This window comes from Loxodonta africana, chromosome 7, assembly GCF_030014295.1.
Source record: "Loxodonta africana isolate mLoxAfr1 chromosome 7, mLoxAfr1.hap2, whole genome shotgun sequence".
In the NCBI taxonomy this organism is placed as follows: Eukaryota; Metazoa; Chordata; class Mammalia; order Proboscidea; family Elephantidae; genus Loxodonta; species Loxodonta africana.
Window position 1 is genome coordinate 56688763 of NC_087348.1, and position 11622 is coordinate 56700384.

Consider the following 11622-nt stretch of genomic DNA (forward strand, 5'->3'; position numbering starts at 1 on the left):
CCCACTGTCTAGCACAGTGCCTGGAGAAGTGTCAGACCACCCTGCAGGGTAATTTGCTATTTGCCTAGCAAAAATTTTCACTTTTCCACAGTTGGAAGAGGACATCAGGTTTGGGAAAGAACCAGACCTGGTTAATTTCTCTTCTTTAAGCAGTGTATTATTGTTCCTCATCATTTTAATTCTCAGTTCCAGTAGAATTGGGTGAGGTGAGAAGAGGCAGAGAGACAAAGTATGAGAGACAGAATATTCCAATCTCATTTCAGTTCTGCAAGCACTTTGTTCAGTAACCACAAATGGAAAACAAAGAAGAGTAAATGCATCTGTGCAATCTGTTGGGTAGTAGAGCAAGTAAAGTACAAAGAGTCTGCAAATGTGTCAATTTGCATACTGCAGTAGTACCCAGTGAGGGTCATACCAGAAGTACCTTCAAAAACTATGAAGATTCAAGGGAGTGAAAGCTCACACGTGATTGGGAACAGCAATAGTGTCATGGACCTTGAGAGATGGACAGAATTATCAATAAGCAGAAGTTGTGGGACGGTAGGTGATCATTCCATATTTCAGATCATGGATGGTGGACGGAGACCCCTGAGCTGGCAGGAAGAGAGGATGGACTACCACTGGTTCTTACCTGGGGAAGTTACTGCTTCCTTAAGGGACATTTCGAAATGTGGGAAGGAGGACATTTTTGGTTGTCACAGTAACTTAATATCCAAGCTCCTTTTCATGGCTAGCAAGACTCGGCTTTATTTAACCCTGGCTTCCCTCTTGAATCTCACTTCCTACCCCTTTCTTCCTCATTCAGCTCTCCAGTCACCTTATTTCTGCCTCAGGGCTTTTTCACTCACATTTTTCTTCTACTTGAAATGTTTTTCTCAGACCTTCACAAGGTTGATGTCTTGTCATTCAGGACTCAGCTCGAATATCACATCCTTAAGGAGGACTTTCATGACCTCCATTTTTTCTCCTAGCACTTACTCTCTGAAAATATTTATTTATGGTTTTACTTGTCTTTATTTTATGTATGCATGTATGTGTGTATATGTATGCATGTATGTATTTATTGGTTTTTATTCCCCTGCCAAAATGTAAGCTTTATTAAAAAAAAGACTCCTCATCTGCCTTGGCCATTGCTAGGCTAGAGTCTGGTATGCGTTGTTGTTGTTATGTGCCTTGAGTTGATTTTTGACTCCTAGTGATGCCATGTGACAGAGTAGAACTGTCCCATAGGGATTTCTAGGCTGTAATCTTTATGAATGCAGATTGCCAGATCTTTCTCCTGTGCAGCCACTGGGTAGGTTCAAACTGTTGACCTTTTGGTTAGCAGCTGAGCACTTAATCATTGCACTACCAGGCCTGGCACAGAGAAGGTATTAAATAAGCATACGTTGAGTGGCTGAATGAGTGGATAAATGAATAAATGAAAATCACAATGTAGGGGAAAAATCATCTGCTGCTGGAGAAAGCAAGTAGAATGTAAATGACATAATTCATGTAAATAACTGAGGACAGTGCCTGGTAGAGCAGAGATGCTCACTAAAGATTAGTTACTTTCACTGTCTAGACCCCTATCCTTCCCTTGCACCCTGGACTACAGACATGATAACGGCCAGTAGTGGCATTAAGATTTCAGTCCAACCGTAACAACTTCTCTCCTCTTGTTTAAGGGGACTGGCTATTTTCCAAATTGTTGTGTTTACTGGGAAAAAAAACAGTTCAATCATCCAGGGTTTCAAATGACAAGCTTTGACTGGCATCCCCAGGAGTAACTTGTGTTCAGTGGCACTTGTGCTCCGTGTGCTCTGAGTGGGGTTCACTTTTCTAAAGTCAGTACCTAGCATTTTGACTTGAATTATACAGAGATTTTAGAATGAGTGCCCTGCTTTGTTTTGTTTTTAGTGCCCATGAATCTAGCCCTATCCTTCTTTTTCTGTTGACCACCTCCATGGTTCACTGCCTGATTACGCATGTTCAGCCATTTGTTTGTTCACTCATTTGGACATTCATCTTTCCATATTTATTTATGAGCTACGATGAAACAGGGACTTGTGATACAGAAATCGCTCTGGCAACCCTGCCTTTATAAGCTGACAGAGAAGTGGGAGTCACATGAATACAGATCATACAGAGAGCAATATGGGTGAACATGAGCAGTACAGGATGCTACAGAAGCCCAGACTGGTGTAGCTGAAGAAGGAGGTGATACTTGTATTTGAACCTTAAAAATAGTGAAAACTACCTGGTAAGGAGAAACAAGGAACAGCATGAACTGAGGTATGGAGGTCTGAAAGGGAATGATATTTTTGGTAAGTTAGTGAGTACTGCTAGAGCAGAATTTTTCCAACTATACGTCATGGTCCATTAGTGGGTTTTAACTTTTTTTAATGCATTGGACCAACCTTTTTTTTTTTTTTTTTTAAGAAATAGTGGAATAAAAATATCATAGTGCTTTGTATATAGTAAATCCATTGTCGTGGAGTCAATTCTGACTCATAACAACCCTAGAAGACAGAGGAGAGCTGCCCATAGAGTTTCCAAGGCCTTGGTGGCACAGTAGTGAAGCGCTTGTCTGCTAACCAAAAGGCCGGTGGTCTGAACCCACCAGCTGCTCCACAGGAAAAAGATGTGATAGTCTGATTCCGTAAAGATTTATAGCCTTGAAAACTCTATGGGGCAGTTCTACTCTGTCCTGTAGTGTTGCTATGAGTTGGAATCGATTCCACGACAACGGGTTTTGGTTTAATCTTTACAGAAGCCTACTGACACATCTTTCTCTTGTGGAGTGGTTGGTGGGCTTGAACTGCTGACCTTTTGGTTAGCAGCAGAGCACTTAATCATTACTCCACCAGGGCCCCTATATACATATATACTAAAAAAAAAAAAAAAAAAAATTTTTTTTTTTACATATATACATGCACATATATATATATACACCCACACATACACATGTAATGTATATACACCTATGTATATGTGTGTAAGTGTGTATACTGGCTCATGATATGAAATGTATAAAAATATAGTTCTTATTGTGAATCCTGGTCAAAGAGTTTAAGCCAATCAGCTAAATCAAAGAGCACATGAGGGCGTTCATGGAAGATGAGATTTTAGAGCATGTCTGAAGAGCCTTGAAGACCATGTATAAGGTTCTAGATTTTGTTCTTCAAGCAGAAATTCTGTACCTATTAAGCAAGAACTCCTCATATCTGCCTCCTCCAAGGCCCTAGTAACTACTAATCTACTTTCTGTCTCTATGTGTTTATCTATTCTTAATATCTCAAAAAAGAATCATTTTGACTTGCGCTTCTGATGGTTGTTGAATAGGTCAGTGTTGTGAGCAGAGCTGCAAACAAGAAAGATTGGTGATGGGAGTGGCTAGAGGCAGAGATCAGTTGAGGCGGTTGCAAATTCTTAGGCAAAGAGCCACTGACTGAGATTACCGAGGAACAAGAGGACTGAGCCCCTGTATTCAGGGCACTCTGCTGCTTTTGGTCTTAAAACTTATAAAGGAGCCTAGAAAAGGGGTCAAACTGATTCTCCTCAGAAGTCAGTTGAGTGGGAAGATGTGGCATGATTGGTAATAGTATTTTCCTTTCTTTTCTTTTTCAGAAAACAGGGAGATCTTCCACTCTTATCTATGTTTCTTGGGTATGGTTGCCTCTTTCCAAGATCTTGGCGATTTTAAAATTGTCTTGCAGTGAACAAGCTCTTGATTATGTTTTGAATCCAAACAGAATTTTTATTCCTGTAGAAATGCAGTTGGAAAAAGATAATAGGGGCTATTTTACAGATGAGTCAAAATGGGCTTGTTTTTATTGCCTTTGGGAGCAAGTCTGAATAATCTTCAGAAAAATAAGCCAGATCCCAGTTCCAGGCTGAACCCAATTCACTCCACTTGTTATTTTGCCTAATAAATACATACCTTACTTCTCATTTCCTTTGCTTATTCCCCATTTGGTCCATAATACTGATAACCTCAAATGTCAAACAAATGAAGGTAGATGAGTAAACTCATCCAGATGTTTATCATATAACAGTTCATCTTAATATGCTCTTTATGCAGTGAATCTTAATTTAGGGTTTTTACAACAGAGATACTCTCACAGCTCTTTAATCTGACCAAGTACAGAGTAGGTGTTTGGCAAATATTTGTTGTTGGAAATATTAAGCAAATGATAAAAAATAAGTGAGGTTGCCAATTTGATACTGAGCTTGTTTCGAACCCTGAACTTGAGAGGACTCAATGTGATAAACTTGAGACACAATTCATTAGTTTGATCAAGACTCTTCAACTGTGCCTACCTACTATGTTGTCATAGTTGTTAGTTGTCTTCGAGTCAATTCCAACTCATAGTGACCCCACGTGTGCAGAGAACTGCTCCATTGAATTTTCAGGGCTGTGACGTTTTCTGAGAAGATTGTCAGGCCTGTCTTCTGAGGCTTCTCTGGGTGGGTTCGAACCTTTCAGATACTAGTCTAGTGTTTTACCACTTGGACCACCCAGGAGAGACATGTTCATTTACCAATTAACTTTTTCTGCAATTTTTTTTGTTCATGACAAACAACTACTGATTTACTGGTACTGAATCACAGCGTATCTTACTTTTAGCATACCATTGCAAAGAATAAACAGCAAATAGAACAATGTAGAGAACTACAGAAGAAAAAATATGATAGAGTTGATTACATTAAAATGTATGCATGCTCATTATAATGACAACAGTAGGACAACATTTACAACAATTTTTGATAGAAAGTGGAAAATCTTGTTAATGTATACTGTACTTACAGAACTCAAAAAGAAAAACATAGAACCCCAAAAGATAAATGAGCAAGGGACATGGATAGGCAGCTTCAATAGAGACAATTACATACCTATGTAACATATAAAATATGTGACCTTGAGAAAAATGAAAAACCAAAAATGAAATAACAAGATAATATTTTTCCTAATATCTCAGTGTAAAGAAATCATTTTATTTCTTAATGCTCTAAAGTTATAGGAAAACAAGCATTCTACTATATTAAAGGTGGGGATATAAATGATTTTTCTGAAAAGTAAATGGTTATTTGTACCAAGAAATTAAAATTTTTTCATGGGCTTTGACCTAGTAATTTTTCTAGCAGTATATACCAGGGAAATAACTTGACATGCATAGACATACATATGAACCAAGATTTTCAATGCTGCAATGTTTTTAATAGTGGGAAACTGGAAGCGCACAGAGGCTCCAGATAGTGAAAAGGCTTAAATACAAGCTATATTGATATGCTGAAAGTGTTTTGCAACTTTTGAACATTAAAGATTTTTGAATAAAATGTGAAAATGATTATGATACGACATTATTGAGAAAAGGTTAATATAAAGAGAACAACAACAATACAAAGCTTAGAAGGTAATATGACCAAATGTAGCGTGCTTACTTCTATAAGGAGATTATAAGCAGTAGTTATTTTCTTTAATTTCCCACGTTTTCAACACTGGGATATAGTAAAAATTTTAAGAAGCAATAAAAAAGAAGAAAAAAAAAATAGTACAGACAGGAGCAGGGAAATTTGGGCCACATTCTGAAAGCACTCGGTTCCTGGAACTCCGGACTTAGCATTCCATAGGCAGACATCCAGATCCTGCCTCTGTAGACTCTCATTTGCATGCCTTTCCTAGACCACGTGACTCTGGAACCAACTAAGAAAGCCTTCTGGATTCAGGAGCCTCTCACACACAGATCCGTTCTACTGTGAAAATAAAATCAGCATGTTCCATTACTGTTCCTGACTGTGGACTTCGATGTTCAATTTCTGCATTTTCATCGGTTGGAATTTCATTGCTACTATTTTTATTAGGGCTTGGGTTGGAGGACAAGGTGAGGGGAGATGTAATTCCTGAGTGTTGTAGTTCGGTATTTTGTGATTGCCTCGTTTGTAGGTAAAGTAAGACACAAATGAAGCCTCTCTACACTAGGCTCTTTGGAAAGCTACTAACCAGAAATCCTAAATTAGAAATTGTAGACAATCTAAATAATCCAGGACAACTTGTTTCTTATTTTATCCTTTTTCAGTTCCAGGCCCCTTGTAAATTTATTAAAATAATTGCTACTTCTCTGTATTTTGCCCCACATACCAACTTACCACCTTAGTGGAAAGAATTTGTATTAGGTAACTTCCCAGCCTAATTTGCATTTTGTAATGTGCGTGAGAAAATAAAAATCCACATCATTAGATAATTGCCACCTTTTTTTCCTCTTTCTTTTCTTTTGATATAATGAAGCTTTCGCTTAGAACTGGCTAAACCAAGTTTGAAGATCTGTGGTTGTCCACATGCCAATGTTCTTGAGAAGAAAATGGGAGGGAAAGATGTATTTCCCCATTCTCAAAACTACAAAGATAAAGAAAGCAGGTTTTAATGAAATATAAGGATAAAACTTCTCTTTGTGCTCACCCCAATCACGGTGAACATCTTCTCAAGGATTCCTTTTCGAAGCTGTGAAAAAATAAAAACAAAGTTTGGATTTCAAAAACGTTTAAAAATAGAGTATGTACTACCAGGGAGTTCTGTCAAGTGACTAAGTAACTGATGATGTTTAGAAAGACTCTTAATAGTATAAAAAGGTAGAGAGCACTTTCCAAGTAGACCAGTATCTGGTAGAAACCGACAGCAAATTATAATTTATGAACAGTGGAAAGACATGTGACTTGAAATAACACTGCTATGGCAACACAGTAATATAATAGGGTTGAAGACATTTACTAGGGGCAGAAGACAAAATAAAAATGTTCCCAGTCTTTTCAGAGAATCTAGGTGGTATTAAGATTGGTCAATCACTTCATTGTAGGGTGTGTTGGACAGGATGAGTATAAAGTATGAAGCTTTCTGCCCAGGATAAGCTTTCTTCCTTTTTTTCTCCCCTATAATGGTCTATTGATAATGGCTTTTTCTCAGAAACAAGAACAGTCCATCAGTCTGAGCCAAATGGAAAAGGACAAAGTGATCCCTGGAGAAGAAAAATGTTCCTGTCTGGAGTAATATAAACAAGTTTAAAAATAACTGACAGTGATTTGTCATTAAAAATTTGTTTTCCCCTTGTAGAAGGGTTTTACAATATCCAATTAGAAGTGAATATTTCTTATTTTTAACCTCCTGGACTGTCATTGGTTCAGGTATGACTGTGCTGCACACCTGCTTGAAGAGAAGAAAGGGATTAGCTTTGCAATGTTGAATTCACTGTGGTTTGCGCTCCTGAATATGGCCTTCCAACAGCTGACGGGAAAAACAAAACGTAAGCTTCCAAATGTTAACGTCTGTATAAAAAACAAACATCAGGCTATTTGGATACATCTAAATTCTAGATGGGAAACCCTGGTGGTGTAGATGTTAAGTGCTACAGCTGCTAACCAAAGGGTTGGCAGTTCAAATTCGCCAGGCGCTCCTTGGAAACTCTGTGGGAGGAGTTCTACTCTGTCCTATAGTGTCGCTATGAATCAAAATCGACTTCACAACAATGATTTTTTTTTTTTTTAATTCTAGATGCTTGGCAATGTGTAGGCTAAACATTTTTGTGTTGGCTCTTACTCTAGATGTTTTAATATATTGAAGCCCTAGCCCTAGAATCCTAAGCATAAAGAGTTTCTAAACCAAACCAAACCAGTTGCCATCGAGTTGATTCTGGCTCATAGCGACCCTGTAAGGCAGAGTAGAACTTTCCCATAGGGTTTCCATGGAGCCACTAGTGGATTTGAACTGCCCAATGCTTAACCGCTATGCCATCAGAGTTTCTAAGTAGATTAAAGTGAGAAAGAAAGACTTGATTGAAAAATACCCACCCCAAATAACCAAAGCCAGAATATCATCAAAATATGGTGACCCTGATACTACAGCTAAACTTAAGGCATTTGAAAAGAATCATATTAGTTCCCCCAAAAGTTAAACTTACATATGACCTACCTATTCTGCTCCTAAGTATATACCCAAACTAATTGAAAGCAGGGACTGAAATACTTGTGCAGCAATGTTCATTGAAGCATTATTCACAATAGTCAAAAGGTGGAAGCAACTCAAATGTCCTTCAATAGATGAATGGTTAAACTGTGGTATACGCACCCAATGGAAAATTATTCAGCCATAAAGAAAAATGAGGAACCCTGAAAACATTTGTTGTTGTTAGTTGCCGTTGATTCGATTCTGACTCATGGCAGCCCCATTTGTGCAGAGCCAAGGCTATGATTTTTTGGAAGCAGATCGCTAGACCTATCTTCCAAGGCACTTCCGGGTGGATTTGAACTGCCGACCTTTCAACTAGTAGTTGAGCACTTAACTATTGGTACCATCTAGGGACTCCTCTTGAAGATGTTATGCTGACTGAAATAAGTCAGTCACAAAAGGATAAATGTTTTATGATCCCACTTTTATGAGATATTTAGAATAGACAAATGCGTAGAGACAGAAAGTAGATTAGTAGTTATAGTTCTACTCTGTCCTATAGGGACGCTATGAGTTGAAATCGACTCCAAGGCACTGGGTTCTGGGTAGGGGCTTAGAGGAGGAGGAAATGGGGAGTTATTGCTTAATGGGTACAGAATTTCTGTTTGGGGTGATGAAAAAGTTTTGGAAATGAGTAGAGGTGATGATCATATAACAAGATGAATATAATTAATGCCACACAACTGTACATTGAAAAATGGTTAAAATGGCAAATTTTGTGTTATGTATACTCTACCACAATAGAATTAATAAATACAATGAGACAAAGACAGAGAAAAAAGTTAACAACCAACAGTGGTAAAAGTATGCATATATTTTACAAAAACTATTATGTGAAAGAAGCCAGAGAGAAAACAATGCATAAAGTATAACTCCATTTCTATAAATTTTATAAAAGGTAAGCAACTTTAATCTGTAAAAATGTGATCTGTAAAAAAAAAACAAAAAACAACATTTCGACTTGTGCTTCTGGCCAAGAAACGGAGACCTTATATACCGGACTACATAAAATAGCTGAAACATCAAACAAGATATATTAAAAACAGTTTTCAAGACCCTGGGAGTAAGGCAATGAAGGAAAGTAACCCCTGAGATACACGGAAAACCAGCCAGGATACAGGTAAGGGGAACTCAAGTGGAGCTCAGCGACCTCTTTGAATTGAGCAAGTGGAGTTGGAAGTCCAGAGAAGCTAAGTAAGGTAACTGGAGTTAGGAAAGCAAAATAAAGACGACAGAGAAGGAACTTAAGGGATCTGTAGAGGGTCTGCCTGCAGTTTTCAGCTGAGTAATGATCAGCATATGCATGTAAGGAAAATAGCCAAGACTGAGGAAGAATTTGCCCAAAAAGATTAGAGAGAACAAATGCTGTCAATTTAATTATAGAAGAATTTTTTATCTAACTTAGAACGTTTATTTTATTCTTTTTTTTTTTTTGTAAAAATATACACAACACATTTGCCAATTCAACATTTTTCAGGTATACAATTTAGTGATATCAATTACATTAATCATGTTACACAATTGTCACCCACAATCCTTGCCAAATTTCCCATCGCAATAAGCAAAACGCTCACTGATTCCTAAACAGTGGCACAGTCTTCACTGAACTGTGTTTGGCTGACGCTACAAAGAACTGCTTCTCTAATTCTCCTTTTTCATGTTCTTTGTGGCTAAACCCTCAATCCTCTACCTCTTTTCTGGTTGACAAATTCCAGATGAGACCGTAGGTAAGCTACTATCAGGTCTAAATTGTCTATGAGCCAATTCTTGCACATCTCAATCTCTAATCTATCTATTGTGTCTTAATTTAATTCCAGAAAAAAAAGAAAAGAAAAGGTGGGGGGGGCGGGGGGAGCAGGGAGACAAAATCAAAGAATCAAAGCAGAGTGTAGAATGGGCTTTAAGTTGTCATCCATTTCATTCAGTGTCAAGCTCTGACCACATGCCAGGCATCTGTGTGTTTTATTTTATTAACACTGCTTAGACAGCATAACTATTACGCAAGGGAAACATTATTATCTTCATGTTACAGGAAGGTAAACTGAGTCTCAGTCTCAATGAGATTGCAAATGCTTTAAAAGGACAGAGTCAATAGATGGAGAAGCTGGATTTGAACCCGGGTTTATTTCCCTCCAAAAAAAAATTTTTTTTTCCCAATACACCAGCCTGTCATTACCACAGTTACATTACATTTCTGCTCTATAGGTAATTAAGCAAAGGGGTGGCTTTTTCTCCATTCTGACAGATTGGAAACACAGTGTCTCCATCTGTCCAAGAGTATTTCCCCTGCTACATTAGTCCTTCTTCCCTTTTTTTACTGGGTCTTAAAATGGTACACATTTTTCAGTTGAGAATTATTGAGCCAACATATGGTTTCAATTGAACAATTCCAATATTTCATTGTGAAAAAAAAGGAAAACACAAACCAACCTTTGTACTTTTGCAAGCGTCCCTTAATAAAAATACATGAAATGAAAGGTCTAGAGCTAAGTAGAGACACATTTGTATTTGTTTATTTTTACCTCTAGTGTTGAGCATACCTACCACCCAGAGAGCTTTAGACACAGCTATCATTCAGTTGCTTTTATGAGTTCCCTGAAGTTTGGGGCACTATTTACCAGAATTTTGGACTATAGCTTACTGTGTTTGCCTATGGCCTTATGGTGCCTCAGGAGCTGTCAGCTTGAGTTGGTTCTTTGTCCAAGAAAGATCATAAGGATTTAACATACCACTCCCATTTTACTGAAAGATAGGTTCATTTTCTTGGGTAGGTCTTTCCTGACATGCTTCAGATTGGGAACCACTGAATTTCAGTTACATTGTGGTTATCCATATCCAAACCAGATTGAGAAAGCCTGATGCGGTAAGATGGAGGCAATGTTTGAGGTTAGGTTTTGGGGAATTGTAACGATTCAAGGAGATAGGGCATAGAATAGAGAAGTCTCTGCCATTTTCGTGCAATGTTGACAACTATTGTCATAATTTGTGTAAGAATCACAGTTTACAAACTTTTTATATACACTATTCCATTTCATTGTCATAACAAATTTTTTGACATAGGTATTATCAGTATATTAATTTCTAACTCGAGGATGATTTAAAGATGACCTGAGATACTAATGTATATAAAGTAGTATGCATGGTCTCTAGCACACAGAGTAAATGCACACTGTTAGCCTGGTAATTATTCCTCTGTGCCATTGCAAATGCTGTTTCTTTTCCAGCCCACCTTTTTTAAGAATCTTCCCCAAATCAGGGGTGATTTCTTTTTTTCCGTGTCAAATACAATTTCGATTTTTTTTATTTGCAATGAGAATAAAATTTCAGGTCATCAAGATTAGTCAAAGGGTTTCACACATCCTTTATTTCCCTATTAAATACAGTGATCAAGAAATACTAGACACTGTCATTATTGCTTTCAGCCTTAGGAAGATGGGAGACTTTAGTCTCTTCAAGGGCCCTTTGGCCCAGTGTGGCTGTGCCCTAAGGGTGAATGAAGACAGAGGGAGTTTCTGTGCTTTATACTGGAGACTTTGAAGGCTGTTGGCCTCCTCTCTGGCATGTTCCTCTTTATAACCTTTTGGAGAGGGTAGGATTTGTGGTCTCTCCAGGGCTAGCTCACAGGCACTGGGGTTAATCTTAAA